Raw genomic sequence first — 19126 nt, 5'->3', positions numbered from 1 at the left:
GCTTTTCAGATGAAAATGAGTAAAGGCAAGTAGAAGATTTACGGGGATTTGGTACAAAGGAGACAATGAGGTTTGAAATGTTGATGGCGCTTCACACCAACCACATAACGGGCCACTGTTTGAAGGGGCAGTTTTTCACACTGAAATAAATATATATATTTGCATGGGGCCTTCCTCTTCTGTGAGGAAGGAAAATTATGAATCACTACCTCCCACCCCCCATCCAAAAGAGGCAGCTTTTAAACAATACCTCCCCAGATGGAGAACGTCTTGTACTTTTGGTCTGCATTACTTCTACATCACGTTTCCACTAAGCTCCATGTAAATCATTTCTCTCCATATACACAGATTGCTGCAACATTCACTAAAGGATTCCATGTGTTTTTCCCCCTTAACTAGGTCCTTCTATAGCACTATAGATGAAAGAATTTCCCCACACACAGGTTTTGACGTGTTTAGCGTTCATAAAGCCTGATCCTCACGCTTCTTGCAACTGAATAAACTAGATCCCCTTCTCCACCCCAAATTTTCCCCCTCTTCAAACAAAAGCCCTTTAATTCCACGCCAATTAAATTGTAGCTCTACAATTTGGGTCCTGTTACAACCATAAAATTCCACAAGGACTTCTTTTTTATGGAATACAGTGTGCATCTGATCGTAACTGGAAACATAATCGGGGATGGCGGTCACAAGCAGTGCTTAGCAACTAAAAAGAAACTTTTGGGACTTGAAACGTGCCCAGAAGAGACATGCTGTTACCCTTCAAGTTGTCCAGTGGTGTGGGGGTACTCTGCACATGCTCAAAGGTATCCTGCTTTGCTACTTCCACTTCCAAAGACTAGCAAGAGAAACAGATTTTAGGGGGTTAAACCTTTACCTCAAATTAAGCAAGGGTTATGGGGCTATAGTTGACAGAAGAGTATGAAATGTACAAATGCCATTCTAAAGATGCAGGACTTAATATAAATTCATTACAGCGGAGGGTGAGGTTATAAATCTAAGAACTGCAAAAGCAAGAGTAATAATACAAGAACTTTGCCATCTAATTGGGAAGCAAAAGCCGGGGGTGAGAGACCTATAGTGTATCCTAAGCACATTCATTCACCTGGAACCCAATGGGACTTGCCTCCAAGAGATATTAAGGAGCGGATGTTAGGTGTTCAGCAACCTCGGTTTCCATACATAATACTTGAAATCACTGCAAAGTGGTATCTTGCTCAGAAGGGAACGATCCACCACTCTATCACCTTGGGGTGATGCCTGCCCATTAAATCAATGCGCCACATTTGAGGACCAGCGCATCTGATCGAACTTATCTGACCCATGCCAATGGGGGCGGAGGGGGGAGGACTTATTAGGCACTTGTGGCCACACGTCACTTTTTAAAGGACAAGCTTCCGACTGCAGAGCGCTGGAGACGAGCACACGGGACGCCCCAGTTCTCGGGATACCGTTCTCATATAAATAACAGCAAAGCACCGAGGTTGGGGCAGTTTTTGATCTCGCAAAGGGCTTCGAGAAGCACAAAGCAATTGCCTGGGCGGAGGGAGGGAAGGCGGGAGGGAGAAAGATCCAGGCTTAGATGGCCAGGAATCCTCCATTCTTTGAGATCTTAGAGTTTCTTTAAAAGTGGAGATTAATCTCTCTTCTCCCGTCCCCCTCCCGCGCCCTCCCTCGCGCCTCCCAACTGCAAGCCAAGCCTGGTCCAATTACCTCGTATGAAAAGGCTCCGAGTAAGCGATCTGCTATTCCCTTGTAGCAGGCGTGTGTACGGGATGAAGCAAAGCGACGAAGGCAGACTCCTCGGCCCGGGGGGAAGGACGGTGCAAAAGCAAAACAATCGTCTTCGGCTTTATTCCATATTCAGGCGCCTAGAAACGTCGATTCGAACCCCCAAACCCGAGGGGAGTAGTCGGCGATCCTGACCCCCATCGCGACGCTTTCTACCAAAGGGGGGGGGGGTGCTCTACAGAACAGCCAGCAAAAAAGGGAGTTTGTTCCAAAGAATTTTTTTTTTTTTGGAAAATATTTAAAGGTGGGGGGAGAGACGGAAACCAGCGTGTTACCACAAACTTTTTCCTGCTGACTTCGCTACAGCAGCTAATGATCCAGGCTTGGGAGAAGAAAGAAAAAAACAACTTCCAGAAACAACGTTTGGGGAGAAGGAAAAAAAACCCCTGTAGAGCATAAACCAAAGCCTTAAGTCCCGATCCAGTCCATTCAGAATCCCTGTTGCAAGCAAACTCTAAAGCTTTATCAGCTCCACAACCTCTTTCCCTCTCCCTCCCTCCTCCTTTCCCTGGTCACACCCCCGAAGTTGAAACCCGAGCCATTTCCTGGACAGTTCCTCTGCCAATCACAGCCGCGCAGTTCAGCAATAGTTGAACTCCACGGCGTAAGCTCTTCCCCTCGCGCTGGAGGTGCAGTCGGAGCCTCTCTCCTGCCGCCTCTCGAAAGCACATTTGGGGGAAAACGCCTCCAAGCGGCACCACAAAACGAGGGGGGGGGGCGGATTTCACCTTGACCAAAAACGGAAAAGGGAGAGGGGGGCAAAGCAGTAAGAGAAAGATACAGTGTTATGTTATACTGCTGGTCGCTACAGCCTTGACTGAGGTTTGAGAACAATGTTAAAACCAAAAATCCCAAATGAGAGGAGGTGTCAGTTCTCTTCAAGAAAGAACTCCGCGTAGCCCTTAACAGCAAAATGAAAGAGGAGTCTGGTGGCCCCTTCAAGACTGACTACATTTATTCTAGCATAAGAGAAAAAGTTTACATTACATCTTGTTAAACCTTTTAAGAACTCTTTTTCAGAGTCTTCCCTTTACTTACTGGAATTGCATGGCCCGTTCAAAGTCACTATCTCAAAGGTATTTGTCCCCAAGAGAGTAAATGAAGCTATTCTGTGTCGTTCTGGGGGTTGCTCTGTACAGTCTCTGAAAGACTTAGCCATGTTTTGGTAGAGGAATGATCCAATTGAATAGGATTAGGAATCCCTGCCAGCAACCCTGTGTGTAACTGGTCATTGAAGTGAAGTGTCTCTGAATCTAATAATATATTGTCAAGTATCATTCTTCAAACAGGGAGGTAACAGGGTTAGGGAGAAACAGATTGGCCCAAAATACAATTTTTTGATAGCTTGTTACTCTGTTTCCCCCACCCCCCATTATGAGAAAGTCTTTTTTTTCAGTTCTGTTAAAATGCTGAAACTAAGTACGAAGGGCAAAATCCAGTAAGAAGTTCTCATTTGACTTTCAATTCAGGAATTGTTACAAGAATGGGAGGTATAGATATAATTCTTCATAGTGGAAATGAATATATATATGCATGCAAGTTTTTGTATTCAAGTCACAGCACCAAATGATTATATCATACTAAATTGCACCATCTATGAAATTGAATATAAGGCAATCCATCCAAAAGCTAGACATGTGTAAACCCACTGAAACCAATGGGCTTAAGCACACCTAAATCTTATGTTGGATTGTGGCCAAGATGTTTCAAAGTGCTAGTGGAACCAACACAACTACTCCAGACTAAGTAATTTGAGCATTGCCCCACAAAAATTTGCACAATCATTTAATTTTTCTTTGCATGCATCACTTTGGCATTAATTACCTTACATTATTATATCCAAATAATATAGGTGAAAAATGTGTTATGTTTTGTTATTTATCAACACATACTAAGAAATACCTAGGGAAAAGAGAATCTAGTATTTCTGGATAAATGTTTCATTTTGTGCCATGAACTTAATTATCAGCTCTTTTCAGATTACTTTGGAATGACAATATTTTGTTTTAATCATCTAAAGTTATTTTACACATCTGTTTTCTACATTTCTTTCATTTCATTGAAAGCAGTCTACATCTTAGGAAAATGTTTGTAAAAACAAATTTTCATGGACTATGAGAAAGAAGAATCAAAATCTCAATGTAATTACAAAAGTGTTATTTTACTGCAGCTGATAATATTTGAATATAAATTATCTCACTGTGTATCATTTCTTTTTATTATCTTCACTGATTTTAAACAATGAAAATGAAATGCCAAAAATCTCTGCATTCAAGAGTTAATGACACTTTCAATCTTTACATGAATCTCTGGTGAATGGTGTAAATATTTCAGGTTTTTTATTCTAATCTATGCCTCTAGAGAGAAGTGTTTACAGTGCAATCCACTGCAGAGGTTCTTTAATCTAAACCCATCGATTTAAACTGAAGTAATTTTTCAAAGGATTGCACTGTTAGTGGAAAACTATAATTTAAGCAATGGTTGTTAAGGTAAAGATTGGCAGGTAGATTTTAGTATACCTTGTTCTTTTAATTAAAGTGCCTCACCTTTTTTGGAATATTTAATGTGGGCAATTCTGGACATGTTAATTTAATTTTCATTGGCATCATCACACAATGCACTGAACTAACTGCAAACAAGCAGAAGACACATTTGGCTGGGTTTACTGATGACAATCCATGTGTAGGAACAGGCTTCCACATGCCAACGTAGTGCACTGGACAGGAAAAGTAAAAGGCTACATTGCAGGAAGAGAAGCACATGCCCTCTGTGGTTATAATGCATGCAGAACCGCTTCTATTACCTTTTTAACAGTCCCTGTTAATCAGCCCTATTTCATGTAGCCACAGGCCAGTCAAGGCTGGAAATGTATCTACATATGTTTGTTGTACATATAGAAAAATTCATTTTGAATAACAAGTTAACTTTAAAAATGAATATATGTAGATATCATGTATGCTCTTTGTGAGTAGAACAGACTGAAAACTTACAGATTTAAGTAGCGTTTAATCCAGTTGCAACTTGTGAATCCTGAACTGGGAAACTTTGACAAATAACCAGAGCGCATGAGACCAAAAATAAACTAGGCTTGTCACAAACAAACTGGGACTTGTTCAAGATGTTCAGGTGCCATATCTGTGTGTCCCACTCATATTTATCTTGGGTGGTTTCAAATTTCACCAGCTGTTTCCTAAAGAACACTATCCAGGTAGCATCATAAGTTGAGGTCCTTATGGATACATGCCAGACGTTGTGTGGACACATAGCAGACATTCTAAATAGCCAAGACATAATATGCTGCCTTAATGGAGAAAACGTATTTTTAAAAACCCAGAAAGTACATTTATATACCTGAATTTATGTCAGTGCAAAAAAGGAAGCCAACACACATAAACTCTGACAAGACAAAATCTGCAGTGTCAGCAATATTCTTCATATAATTTGAGATAAAATTATGTATTCACAAGCACATGAAGTTGTATTATACTGAATCAAACCATTGATCAATCATCATCAGAATTGTCTAGTGTGACTAGCAGCAACTCTCTAGGATTTTACACAGAGATCTTTTTATATCCCCTACTATCTGATCCTTAAACCTGGAACTTTCTGCATGTAAAAGAGTGTATAAAACTTACAAAGTAATAGCAAATCACTGAAGCGCTACTTGGGTGCATATCCTGACTAACTGAACAGTCAGGGAGCGCCAGGGAAGCGCCTCCCATTCACTTGAGCGGTGTGACTGCTCCTCCCCAGTGCATGCAACCCATTCCTGTTCCTGCAGCGGACCACATGATGTCTGACTGCTCCTGGGACACTTTCCCCTATGTAGGCTTCCTTCTGGGACGGGAGGCTGCCATCCCAAGCTGCTGGTCTGTACCCTCCCAAAGTAAGCTATTGATGAAAAAGGAATCTTCTACTTGGAAGATTGGAAAAACTAAATCTTTATGTTAACAGAAGGTATAAGCTATGACTTCAGAAATCAGGTATTAGTTTAAGTCAAACAAAAAAGTTAATATTTCAGTTAATTTTGGATAAAAGGTTGGATACCAGCCATCATAAGAAAGGAAGGGATGATTCAGAATCAGTTAACATCTCACTACAGTGCTGGAGGAGTCACTAACCAGTGGCTTTTTCCCATCCCACTCTGGTAACATCTGGATGTAGTAACTGTAAGGGTAGAGATAAACCATATTGTTGTGGTTTCTTCATACAGTGCTTCAGTAATACATAAATGAAGAAACCATGTGAGCAGAATGAATGTTGTGATTCTTTCCCACAAAGACATCACCATCTAAGCTGGAAGATGGGTTTGATCAGACACACAGGTTGCTGTGGCAGGATCTTGGTTTTTAAAAAGCAGCTTGATTTTGAGCTGCTTCGCATCAATGAATGATGACAGTTAAGCCAGCTTCATAGTGTCGTGAGGCTGTGGGTGGTTATCCACATTGCTAATGTGCTATAACCACGAACCCATGGCTAGGTTGGGTGTCCCCCCCCCCCCCCCCACAATTCCCGCTGTGCATGTACAGAAGCAGACAAGTGCACATGTGCTCCTGGCTGGTTCTATGGGGGCACTGAAGTGCATGTTGGAATGGGATTGAAAAAACAAAAAGGATGTACCATAAACAGATCACACTGTGCATGCATTTCCATGGTACACTGGGGCAATCATACAGCTGGAAACCTGCCATGGAAGTGGTTTGTGGGGGGGAAGCCACCAGAGTTTCCTGGAGGCTATTCAATCCATGTGGGAGTCATTTTAGTGCAAGGCAAGGTGAGCGGGGCACAGGAACCAGAACTGCATGTATGATCACACCCATTTAATCCAGAGGGAAGGGAATGCTAAAATGGGCCAAACTGCTCATCTGATTGCACCTGATGTTTCACTTAGGAAGTATAGCATTATTTGCTCTGGTCACATGGCTCCTACATTCAAACATCTACAGAGCAGAGTACTATGAAGCCACAGGGAAGAAGCTTCATTGCTATGGTAAATTATAAATCTGATCTAATTCTTATTATTGAATCTATTGAATATCTGTCTAACCAAATAGTCAAATAGCTGTGGAATCTATGGTAAACTCTAAGAAAAAGAAAAGACAGACCTGTCTGGCATAGTGAAAGCTTAGTCTTTTGCAAGCCTGCAATTACAAAAAAGTGCTGTACCTTGGCCAAGAGAAGCACAGGAATAAATACACAGAGCAATATAAATATAACTTTACCACTAACATAAATTCTAAGCCTTTTTTAAAAAGGCCCTTTCATAAATATTTTGTGGTCTCTCGAACAAATAATGAATTTTATGAAATGCTAAGATAAATTTCTAGACAGAAAAAAAATCATAGAATCATAAAGTTGGAAGGAACCTCCAGGGTTATCTAGTCCAACCCCCCTGCACAATGCAGAAAATTCACAAGTACCTCCCTGAACACACACCCTGTAACCCCTGCTCGAAGCTCAAAAGATGGCAAAAAATTCCCACAAAACTCTCCAGGATCCCTTAACATAATTATAACCTGATATAATTTAATATTATTAATATAATCTATATTAATATAATTTGAATTGCCACTTGAAAAAAGTGGCTCATGGAAATATAGAAAAGTGATTACTAAATTTCTATTCTGCGCATTCAGTTAATGTAAAAGGAATCAGAAATCTTAAACTTCACTAGACAGCCCATCTATTCTAATGCTATTTAAGTACAAATCTGCATATTTTATCCTGTCTCCACTGTTGATGAACAGAATTTTCAAGAATTCTGAAAAAAGTTTTAGCAGTAACATTATGAAGCAAACAGAAGTTCCTATTAAATTTACTATGCTATCCTAAATAGAGTTATACTCTTTTGAACCCATTAACTTCAATGGATTTAGTAGGGTATAACTTTGTGAAGGACTGTGCTGCTAGTAAGACCAAAGATAGATATTCTGTCTCTTTATATTTACATTCTCACTGATATCACAATTCTGTTTTCAAATAATCACAATCCCATTGCCATCTTCTTCACACAAACTATGGAACCAGTTCTTTTCCAGGTTTGCAGCTACTTCTAATTCAGAAATTGACATGTCACCAGTGAGGTACAGATTTCACAGCTTCAAGCTTGTCTGTTGTCCATTGAAAACTTTGTTAACACATTCTCACATAAATTACTGGTAAGCACAGGAAGCAGCAATACCTTTCTCCCATTCATCAACAGCACTGCATCCTCCAACAAAAAATGAAAATGGTCCACTAAAGATGACAAAATAAAGACACCTATTTCTTGTGTCTGGAAGCAGTTTTCAGAATTTATTCTTTGGAGCAATGAAAAGACAACAACTTATCAAAAGCACCCTATTCATTTAAATTTCCAAGCTTGGCCACAACAACCCTCTCACTTGGAAAAAAGCAGAAACATGTTTGGCATTTCAAAAAAAAAAATCAATGCTGTCATCATATTTAGGCTTCAAGTGATCTCAGAGAACCCAGGAAGCTTTTCACACTAGTTAGGATGCTGAATGAAAGAATAATCTCTTTACAGGCTTTTTAAAATTATTATTATTCCCCTCTTCTTCTGAAAGTGGCTCGAATCTTTTTTGTCAATTCTGCTGCACGTGAATGGTGTGGCTAATAAGCCTATTAATGAGGTTCCACAGTGGAGTGTGAATAGGTAAATAAGCCCCAATCTGTTGAGGTTCAGCAGCAAGGGCAGTAAAGCCATCAAGAGCTAAAGGTGACAGTTTGAACTGAAATAGGAACAACAGCTCCAGGTTTCAAGCAAAAGAAAAGGCAGACAAGGCCCACATTCAGAAACTTTCTACCCCCAACTGAGCCCTATTATCGTCCTGTTTCTTCCCCCTTTATAAAATGCCTTGAGTAGCTGCTGTTTAAAAAAAGCTCTTGAGACGTCCTTTTTCATTCTGGTAATGATACATCAATAGGAAAGAAGGAAAATTAGGACTCCCAATACCCGCCTTTGCACCACAAATTTCAAAAGAATAAATAGCACTGCCTCTCAGCATATGAACTAAATGGAAAAGAGATGGGAAGTTGTGGGGACAAAAAATAAAACTAATTTTTTCATGGATTCTGTCTGTCTTTCTTGCCACTTTGAAATGTAGTTCCGCTACATCAGTACCAAATAGTAACTGTAAAAGACATATAATCAAATGCATACAAAACAAGATGTCCAAATCAAGACGCTTCCTGCTTGTAGAAGCTTTGCATGCAAAGCTGTTCCTTGCTTATACTGAGATACAGCAATACATATTCCGATGGGCATTATTATTTGACCACACTGTGATCATATGCTTATATAATTCCAGCCTCACAATTTACAAAGAAAAGATGAATACAAATGAAATGTATTGCACCATAACAGAATGGGGGAAATGATCATTGTGTATGTGTGTGTTGTTTTTAACAAATATATCCTGGAAAACTTTCCCAAAAAACAGCAACATCACAGCATTGGTGAGTTTTCCACATCAAAAATATAGCATGGAGGCAAGGTAGGGAACCTTAAACCTAAGCAGTTCTAAACAGCATTGTTTTGCAGAGATTCATGGAAATCCAGTGAAGAGATTTATGGTGAGATCCAACAGAGTGATTGGACAAAAAGATAATTTTTGCAGAAAGTAACTTACAGGAGGAAAGAATATCAAAGTAGAGTTTACAGTAATCAAATGAGATTTGTACAGGATTTTAATAGGAAAGGCAATAAAACCATACCTTGGAGAAGCAGCACTATTTGAAAAAAAATGAGAAGCAAATAGTCAATATAAGAGATAAACCAAAGATTGCCAGACTAATAGATAGGGAAAACATAGTCTATTGTGGTGGCAGAAAAATATGCAGTGGGAATAACTTGAGTAGAAGCATTAGCCCTTATCAAAACTACTTTGAGTCATCCATGGGACAGGGCTGTAGTCAGGATTTCAAATTTGGGGCATCCCAAATGAAATGAAGGAAATTAAAAGACAGAGGACAGAAGAGGATGTAGATAGAGTAATCATACCAGATAACAACCAAGACTGAATGATCTTTTGCAACGGAGTGATATAGGCTTCAGAAACATACCAGAAGTCTGATGCTTTATCTCACAGTAAAATACATAAGAAAAGAACTACATAACCATCACAATTCAATTGTCATTGGCAGCCCTGTACAATATAAATCAAAAGTGCTAGCACATAGTGGCATCTTTACTTTGGATTAAAACAAAAGTTTAGTCTGTGACCTTCTTCAAAAAAGGAGTGGTTCACAGGAGGCTTCTTGCACCAACAAGACTACTTTCTGAAATGATAGCTCTTGGAAATAAATAAAAAGAAAACAAATTATTGGAGCTGATGCTTAGGTCTCCCATATATTTGGAAAAATCAACACAGAGTAATGTTGACATACAATAATGCTGGTCTGGTGTGATTAAATCCTTGGAGAAAGGAATCACAGTAAAAGCCCTAACTCCTTGCATCTGATGCTTCAACTTTGCATAACAAAGGCACATGAAGCAGGCTACGGCTTGTTGGATGTAAATGGCTTACAGACTCTTCCAGGGGGATGGGGAGTTTATAAGATTGGTAGTTCCCAGTCCATAAATGGCTTCAAAGCACTTCATTTACACCAAGGAGCTAACTGGCACCTGTGCAATTGCCACAAAACTGGTTGGATAGGTTCATGTCTCCCTATATTCATCAGTATTTACCAATGCCCTCTAGTGGAATAGATATGTCATATTTACTGGCATGCTAAAATGCATCAGGTTTATCAATCTATGTATGGGCATGCTTATATTACTGCTTCTGTATCCACCAGGTCTACATTAGAGAACCAAGAACCACAGAGCTCACTGTGTGAACTGTCAACGTGAGCTCTATGGTTCTGTGATGTAGATCTGGCTACAGAAGCTAATGTGTAAATTTGCCTATACAAAAATTAATAGATCTGTGTGAACTGTTAGAGGGTAATATTACATTAAATATTTGTTAACTGTAATACATAAAGCTAGAAACAGGAAGAACTGGACTAAACTCCATCCATCTCAATACATTCTCAAAGCTGTGAGAATCCTGAGGAATTCCCAGAAGGTAACATATATAACACTCTGGCAAGTCATATGACTTGAGTTCTGGTTGTACAATAGATTTGGGAGGCATGCAAAAATACTTCCGTCAATTTACATGAATTGTTCTCTTTCACACTGACTTATTAATGGCAAAATGCCTAGCCCTGAATCACAGGAATAAACAGCTTTAAAAGGGGATTAGATAGATTCATGGAGGATAAGTCTATCAGTGTCTACTAGCCATGGTGGCTGAGGGGAACTTCCATATTCAGAGGTACTAAATATCTGAATTCCAGATCCAGAAGGCAACATCAGGGGAAAGCTTTGGCCTGTATGCCCTGTTGTCAGCTATTCAGAGTAACTGTTTGGCCATGTGTGAGACAGGATGCTAGACTAGATGGACTATTGGTCTGATCCAGCAGGGCTCTTCTTATGTTCGTAAGCAACACTATGATAAGATTCATGGGATCAAGAAGGCAATAGTGTACAGTAGGATCTATCCCACAGACCAGTATTTTTAAGAGTATTAAAAGATTCTCACATCGACATCTTTAAAATTAGCAAGAAACCATAGACAAGAGTATTGCATTTCCAACTCCTGTATACTTGACCAAAGACTATTAGGGGCAATAATAAAAATACTCTTTAAGAGTTACCATGTTGTTATAAAACCCAAAGGCCAATTCACACAAATGATTTTGTTTTCGTCTTTAATTGTAGATTGCTAACACTAAATGAATTGTGTGGGATATCTTAAAGAGATTTGCTGTGTTTGGCATTACAAACCATCTTAAATGGACTTAACAATGATAACATATTATGATTTGGGCTTACCTTTGCAACCATTCGTGCAAATTAGAATCATTGAGCTAAGCGTATGTGAGCGGTTTGCCTTAGCACGGTTTTCTAGATAAGTAATTACAACCAGTGGAAGTGGCAAATGAAACATGAGCTAAGCCTAGGAATCGTGTAGCTGCACCAGTTGAATAGAGGACTGCTGCCTCAAGAATCTTATCAAGCTTCAATTCAGTACCGCCTGCGTCTGAAAATACAAGATATATTGTACAGCAGGTGTTGGTACCTTTCTTTCAGCATCCTGGATTGGACTGTTACTTTAAGTTTTGATTTATGGACATTGAATCTGAATTAAGTGTTATGAATTGTGTATTTTGAGAAAGTCTAAAGAATATAAAGAGTATGTAAATTCTTGTAGCATGATTATTTGAAATGTTTTATACACAGTGGTTATTGTAAGTTTCAAATCCCTAGTAGGGGGCAGGGGATCCTCCCACTTCAGGGTTATCAGAAAGCAGAGGGGGGGGGATGTCTGCTAGGCACTCCATTAAACCCTATGGAGACTGGTTCCAATAGGGTATAATGGAGAATCAATCTATTGATGTCTGGGTTCTGGGGGATTTTTTTTTTTTTGAGGTATTTTCAGCATAGCATCTGGCGGTGCCCCTCCTCAAAACACCCTCCAAGTTTCAAAAAAAAATGGACCAGGGGGTCCAATCCTATAAGCCCCAAAAGAAGATGCCCCTATCCTTCATTATTTCCAAATGCAGGGAAAGTGTTTAAAAGGTGTGCGGTCCTTTAATTGTGATGGAGTTCAGTCATACTTGTGACACCCTTGCTCCTGGCTCCACACCAAAGTGGATCCAAGAATCCAAAAACACTTTATTAGTATTCAAATATTCAGATATATTGGTAATCAAATATATTGATGTGTCTAAACAAAATTTAAAAATATGAAGAAGCAACATTAAAAATACTAAACCCCAAACTAGGGCATATGTATTCACCAGTGATTCATCTAGGTGTGTGTAGAATAAAATAAGAAAAGTCACACTAACCATTTATGCAGCATAAGAAGCTACGGCAAAGAAAAGAACAATTTCTCACTAGTGAATTAGATTCCCTGAAGCCTTACATTCAGCAATCCATTTTCCCACCTACTCAGCATGTAGAAACAAGCTGCCAATTACATTGTGGAAAACAGAGAAGCTGACACATCTTAAACAGAAATGGCTGTGGTGGGGGAACAAATTCCCAGAAAGGGACAGCACAAGGGAAGGAAAAATAAAGATAACAACAAAATGTTTAAGAGTTTACTGGTTTAAACTACAGCCTGTCCTTGTTTATACCTGCAATGTAAACCAGCAAGAAGGGCAAGCAGAGATAAATGATGAGGAACTCATTTGTATTTTCAAATAGGCTTATGTGGTGTCTATGACTGTGTCTCCAATGTGGAAAAGAGCACCCCTTTTTAGTTCTGAGACGGTGGTCCCTTCATGGTCTCTGAGTTAATTATTTTAGCATAGTGGTGAGAGGAAGTGGTTTGCAGCTGTTTGTGTGACAACTACTTTAGGGATAAACACATTTAACATGTTCTGCTCTCACTCATCCTAAGACACCTGATAAAGGTAGCAGTGAAGTGTGGGACACAAGGCAAAAGTGCAGTGAGCCTTCCCCTCCCCCCAACAAAGGAACATTGTTAAATAGAAGATATATCTGGATAGTTAGCATAAGATTAGCCCATTTCCTTATTTCAAAAGATGCTACATTTAAAGCTAAAACTCCCAAAAGTGGATCACAGATCTAGACAGGACAAGGTGACACTGCTGGTGAGAAACTACAGAAACTACTAAAAGCATGTATCTTAAGCTGATTGCCCAAAAGTAAATCAGCCTGTCTTTTCCTTGCTCTGTTTAATTTTTTTTTAATCTCATGTCTCTTGGCACTTTCTCTTGTCCAAGACGGGTAGCCATGTTAGTCTGTAGCAGACTAAGAATCCAATAGTAACTTAAATAGTAAGAAAATTTCTCTTGTTCAGAATTACTTTCCAAAACTCATCTCATGATTTCTAGGGCACATATTGTAAATCAGTAAAAATGATGGAGATCTAGTGATAGGCAAGCCAGCTGATATGGCTACAAGATCTAACTAAGACAAAAAAGATATGTTTTGGATTTGGACTATCAGTCATTTTGATGACATTTCACCTACTGATTGACATCTTACCATACACATTAGTTTTAACATGGTTATTGGGATAATATCATTATATACTAATGTACTGTTAAAGGAAGTGTAATGTACTGAGTGACGAGACGTGTTGAAGGCAACATACTTTATTAGCAAGTACATCACAAGAGGCAGAATGGCGGGCCGGGTCCCAATTATATACATGCCTCGGAACAACCCTCCGTAAGTCCAGGTCCAATCCTTGTCAGTTAAACTTCCCGCCACAGATCTTGATTGGCGGTGCATATTAGCGAGCTACATCCAGGGACCAGTGGGGTTCCACTGGTTGACTCTGTAGCGTGCGCTGTGCTGTCCATATAGATTTGAATGCAGGACATAACACTCCTCCCCCCCTAGTTCAGGACACAAAGTATTTCAAGTAGGCTGGTGCCTGGCATTCCCTGGTCAACCTCCTCGGGGTTGATTGGGGAGTTGGTGCGGCCGCCACGGCTGGTGGGGTGGTGGTTTCCCCTTGTTGAGGTGTCGCCAGACACGGACTGGCCATTGCTTGTTGCTCGTCCGGAGTCTCTTCTCTGGTGGGGTCGCTTCCGCCGCTGTGGTGCTCTTCCTCTTGTGCAGTCAGTGCGGCCGGCATGGGCAGGGTATTTTCCAGGGGTGTTGCTGTCAGTTCTTCCCCGCCCCCCGTGGCGGTCAGTTTCTCTGGCAAAGTGCGGCGGCGCAACTGATCGATATGCCTCCTGAGAACCTGGCCCCCCTCTGTCGAGACCTCATAGAAGCGGGACCCGGTCACCCGCAGCACCCGGGCGGCCAACCACTCCGGGCCGCTCGCAAAGTTTTTAGCATACACTGGATCCCCTGGAAAGAACCCCCTAGTGCCTTCCCCGGTTTCGGGGGAACTGCAGAGGTCTGTGGCCCGGTCAGGGTGCAACTGGTCTAGCCTCATGATTAGCTTCCTTCCCATTAGCAACTCTGCAGGGCTCAACCCGGTGACTGGGTTGGGGGTGACTCGGTTATCGAATAGGAAGGCTGCTAGGCGGTGGTCCCAATCCCCTTGTATGATGTGCCCCAGAGCCTCTTACGTAGTGCGCACCATGTGCTCTGCTTGGCCGTTGGTGGCCGGATGGAAGGAGGAGGATCGGATGTGGTGTATTAGGTATCTGTTTACGAACTCCCGAAATTCCCGGGAGGTGAAAGCGGTCCCATTGTCCGTGACTAGGGTATCGGGAATACCATGCGTGCAAAAGACCCTGCACAGGGCTCTGACCACCGCCACAGAGGTTGAAGCTTCTGGAATAACTTCCAACCACTTGGTGTATGCATCCACCAGAATAAAGAATATTTGGCCCTGGTATGGCCCCGCAAAGTCGAGGTGTAACCGGGATCACGGCCTCCTATTAGACTCCCAGCAGTGGACAGGGGCACTAGGCGAATCAGGCCGGGACTCTTGGCAGGGTGGACACCTTCGAACCCACCCCTCAATCTCTTCGTCCATTCCCGGCCACCACACATAGCTGCGTGCTAGGGCCTTCATCCCCACTATTCCTGGATGTGTTTCATGTAGGGCTTTCAGCACTTGTTCCCGCAATGGGGGGGACCACCACCCTGCTTCCCAGAGAAGGCACCCCTTGTGTGTGGACAGTTCTTCCCTGCGAGCTGCAAAAGCCCTGAATTCTGCGGCCTGTTTCCCCTCAGGCCATCCCCTCCCCACCTCACACGGATGAGGATGTGGTCTTGACCCATGGCTTTAGCCACCTTGGCAGCATGGAGGGGCCTCTCCAGTAGCATCTCAATAAGCATCACATGGTGGGCGGGGGCGGGGTCCATTGAGGGCAGCAGCAGGAGGCTGAGGGTGTCCGCGTGTCCCATAGCTTTGCCCGGGCAGTGGACCAGGGCATATGTGTATGAATTGAGGAACTGATTCCACCGCAGGACACGCTGCGACAGAATTTGCGGCGTCTGGTGGTCTGGGGCGAGGAGGCCCAGGAGCGGCTTATGGTCCGCGGCAATCATGAAACGCCTACCGTACAGGTAGTCATTAAATTTATGCACCCCCGCCACGATTGCTAAAGCCTCTTTGTCAATCTGGGTGTAGTTGCGCTCAGCGGGGGTCAGGATCCTTGAGTAATAGGCCACTGAAACCTCCCTCCCGTCCGGGAGTTGGTGACCCAGGACGGTGCCCACCCCGTAGGGGGAGGCATCGCACGCCAGAATCACTGGGAGGGATTCGTTAAAGTGGTGGAGCACGTCGTTAGAAACTAGGAGGCCCTTGACTGCCTGAAAAGCGGCGGCCTGCTGCTTTCTCCAGACCCGACCCACGGGGCATTTTTATCCAGGACCCTATGAAGGGGTTCCACAATGGCTGCTTTGTGTGGCAAAAACGAATGATAAAAATTCAATAACCCCAAGAAACTTTGTAGCTCCGCCTTGCATGTGGGGGCTGGGGCATGAACAATTGCCTTAGTCTTGTTGGCTGTCGGGTGGATCCCCGCGGCGTCTACAGCAAACCCCAAGAACTCAACCCTCAACACCCCGAGGGAACACTTTTCCCACTTGACTTTGAGTCCCGCCGCCTGGAAACGGCGGAGTACCTCATGCAGATGGCTGCTGAACTCCTCAGCATCTGGGACGGCAATCAGAACATCGTCAAAAAACGGTTGCACTCCGGGGATCCCTTTAAGGAGAGAATCCATTATGCTCTGAAAAATCCCCGGAGCCACGCTTACCCCGAATTGTAACTGCCGCACCTGAAAAGCTCCCCTGTGAGACACAATGGTTTGGGCTTCTGCCGTCTCGATGTCTACCGGAAGTTGCTGGTATGCCTGAGCCAAGTCCAGCTTCCCAAAAATCTTAGAGCCCGCTAGGGCTGCCAGCACATGGCTGACCATGGGGAGAGGGTATGAATTGTCTTGCAGTGCCTTGTTTATGGTGCACTTGTAATCGGCGCATATGCACACATCCCCATTCAGCTTCACTGGGGTGACTATCGGTGTTTCCCAGGCGGTGTAGGACACCAGTTCAAGCACCCCTTGTGCCGTGAGGCAGTCCAGCTCCTCTTTGATTTTAGGTTTAAGAGCAAAGGGGACCCGCCTGGCCTTGAGCCTTATCGGTCTCACGTGGGAATTGAGGGGTAAGGTGATGGGAGGTCCTTGTAGCACCCCAGGGACCCATCAAACACTTCCGGGAATTCCCAGCACACATGCTCAAAATCCTGCGTTCGCATTTGCTGCACCCCCACTATGTGAATGCCCAACGGACGAAACCAGGCCAGCCCCAGCAAGGTGGTGAGCTGGCGTTTGACCACTAGGATTTCCAGCTTGCCCTTGAAGCTCTTATACGCCACCTTTACCGTGGCCCAAACCAAAACCTGTACAGGGTTTTTTTGGAAGTTCCACAGTATAAAATCGGCTGCAGCCTGAAACAACCCCTGGGGCAAAGTTTTCTAAGCGCCCTCGCTAGAGACCAACATCCTGACTTTGTCGGGGGTGGTGAGGGGCAAGTTCATTACCTGCAGGCTCGTTGATGCAGTCGAGTATGCTTCCGTTGAGTCGTGGTTGGTGGACTGGCGCCTGCGGGTCACTTTGGCCCAGCAAGCTCGCGCTATGCGGCCCACTCTCCCACAGTTCCGATAGGGGCAGTCCCATCTCTCTTGTGGATCCCCACAGCTGGCGCACTTGGTGTTGGCTGGTCTCTCCCTTGCTCATGGTCTTGCGGCCACCCTTGGGCCCGTTCCCAGTTGGCGATGGAGCTGGTTTGCCTCCTCCTCCTCTGGGTTGGTCGGTGCCATTTCTTCCTGGTGGATGGCTTCTGCTCACGGGTTGTTGTAGCCTTTGTTGGCTCTCTCAAACGCGATGGCTTCATTGAAGGCGCTTTGCAGAGTGAGTTCCTCTTTCGTGAAAAGCTTTTGCTGTAGCCTTTCGTCTTGGAGGCCCCACACAAATCGATCCCTCAAGGCTTCGTCCAGCTTGTCGAAGCTGCAGTTTCCCGCAATTTGGCAGAGGGTGGCTAGGTAGACTGCGGCCGTCTCTCCCAGCCCTTGATCTCTCCTGTGGAAGAGAAATCGTCAGGCGATGAGGGATGGCTGGGGCAAGAAGTGCCCAGTCAGGAGTCTGACGATCTCCTCGTATGTTTTCTCCGTGAGCTTCGCGGGAGCCGGGAGACCCTTGGCAATCTCGAAGGTGGCCTCCCTGCAGACATTCAAAAGCACGTCTCTCTTACAGCTGTCGTCTGTGATCAGGTTCACTCTTAGGTAGCAGTCGACCCGCTCCGTGTAGGTCTCCCACCTATCGGGGTTGGCTGGGTCGAACTCTGCAAGATGGCCCGTCATCACGCTCGGGTTCGCCATGGTGGCCGTGGCGGCAGCGGGGTCTTCAGTCTCCCAGAACTGCATGCCTTCCTCGTCTCCGGCCAGGTCAGCGAAGTTCGCTGCATAAGTTACCTGGATAGAATCCCACCTTCATTGCCACTGTAATGTACTGAGTGACGAGACGTGTTGAAGGCAACATACTTTATTAGCAAGTACATCACAAGAGGCAGCATGGTGGGCCGGGTCCCAATTATATACATGCCCCGGAACAACCCTCCGTCAGTCCAGGTCCAATCCTGGTCAGTTAAACTTCCCGCCAAAGATCTTGACCGGCGGTGCGTATTAGCGAGCTACATCCGGGGACCAGTGGGGTTCCACTGGTCACCTCTGTAGCGTGCACTGTGCTGTCCATATAGATTTGAATGCAGGACATCAGGAAGGATTTTGGTGAGTGGTACTTTTAAAGTTCCTTTTTTGTTTCCTTCTGTATTTTATAAACAGTATTTCCTCAGTAATCCAAATAGCCAGATAACTTAAAAAAATTCTGCAGAGTGACAAAATAAATAAATATCCATAGGCTGCATATTTATGTCATTCCAGAGGCACTTTGGAATCTAATTTTTGCGGATAGACTCCATGTCAGAAATTTATTTGGGATTTTCTATAACCCCTCAAGGACTGAGAACTCTTCCAGAGTCATGCAGATGCAGACCTGTATAGAAGCAATCACTATATGTATCAGAAAGTGGCTTCCCCCCCATCCACAACCTTCCATGTGCTGGTGACAGCAGCAAAAACAGTCACCTCCAGACAATATTAGCGTCTTTGCACACCCGGAATTATTCATTTATTTTACCAAATCCTGCCTTTCTACCTTCAGCAGGGTCACCACTTAGCCTCTACTCCCACCCTTTCCTCTATCTTCTCCAGCATATTTAGAGAGGAAGCCCAAGCAGATCTACCCAGGTTTATTCCAGTAGGACTTACTCTCAAGA

At 43.4% G+C, this 19126-nt stretch overlaps 1 protein-coding gene across 9 annotated transcripts in view; it reads right to left on the bottom strand.

The window, feature by feature from the left end:
- FGFR2 (fibroblast growth factor receptor 2) overlaps positions 1 to 19126 on the bottom strand; it is a 191528-nt gene that overhangs the window by 144069 nt on the left and 28333 nt on the right. For 8 of the 9 annotated variants that reach the window (XM_060241493.1, XM_060241497.1, XM_060241495.1 and 5 more), the window contains exon 1: positions 1714 to 2295. The exons of the other annotated variant lie outside the window; for it this stretch is intronic. The gene's annotated coding sequence lies outside the window, so the exon portion shown is untranslated. Of the gene's footprint in view, positions 1 to 1713; positions 2296 to 19126 lie in introns of those variants that run through there. 9 annotated transcript variants of the gene reach the window in all.

The sequence above is a fragment of the Heteronotia binoei genome, chromosome 6, assembly GCF_032191835.1.
Source record: "Heteronotia binoei isolate CCM8104 ecotype False Entrance Well chromosome 6, APGP_CSIRO_Hbin_v1, whole genome shotgun sequence".
Lineage (NCBI taxonomy): Eukaryota > Metazoa > Chordata > Lepidosauria > Squamata > Gekkonidae > Heteronotia > Heteronotia binoei.
This window is presented reverse-complemented; position numbering and strand designations above follow the sequence as displayed.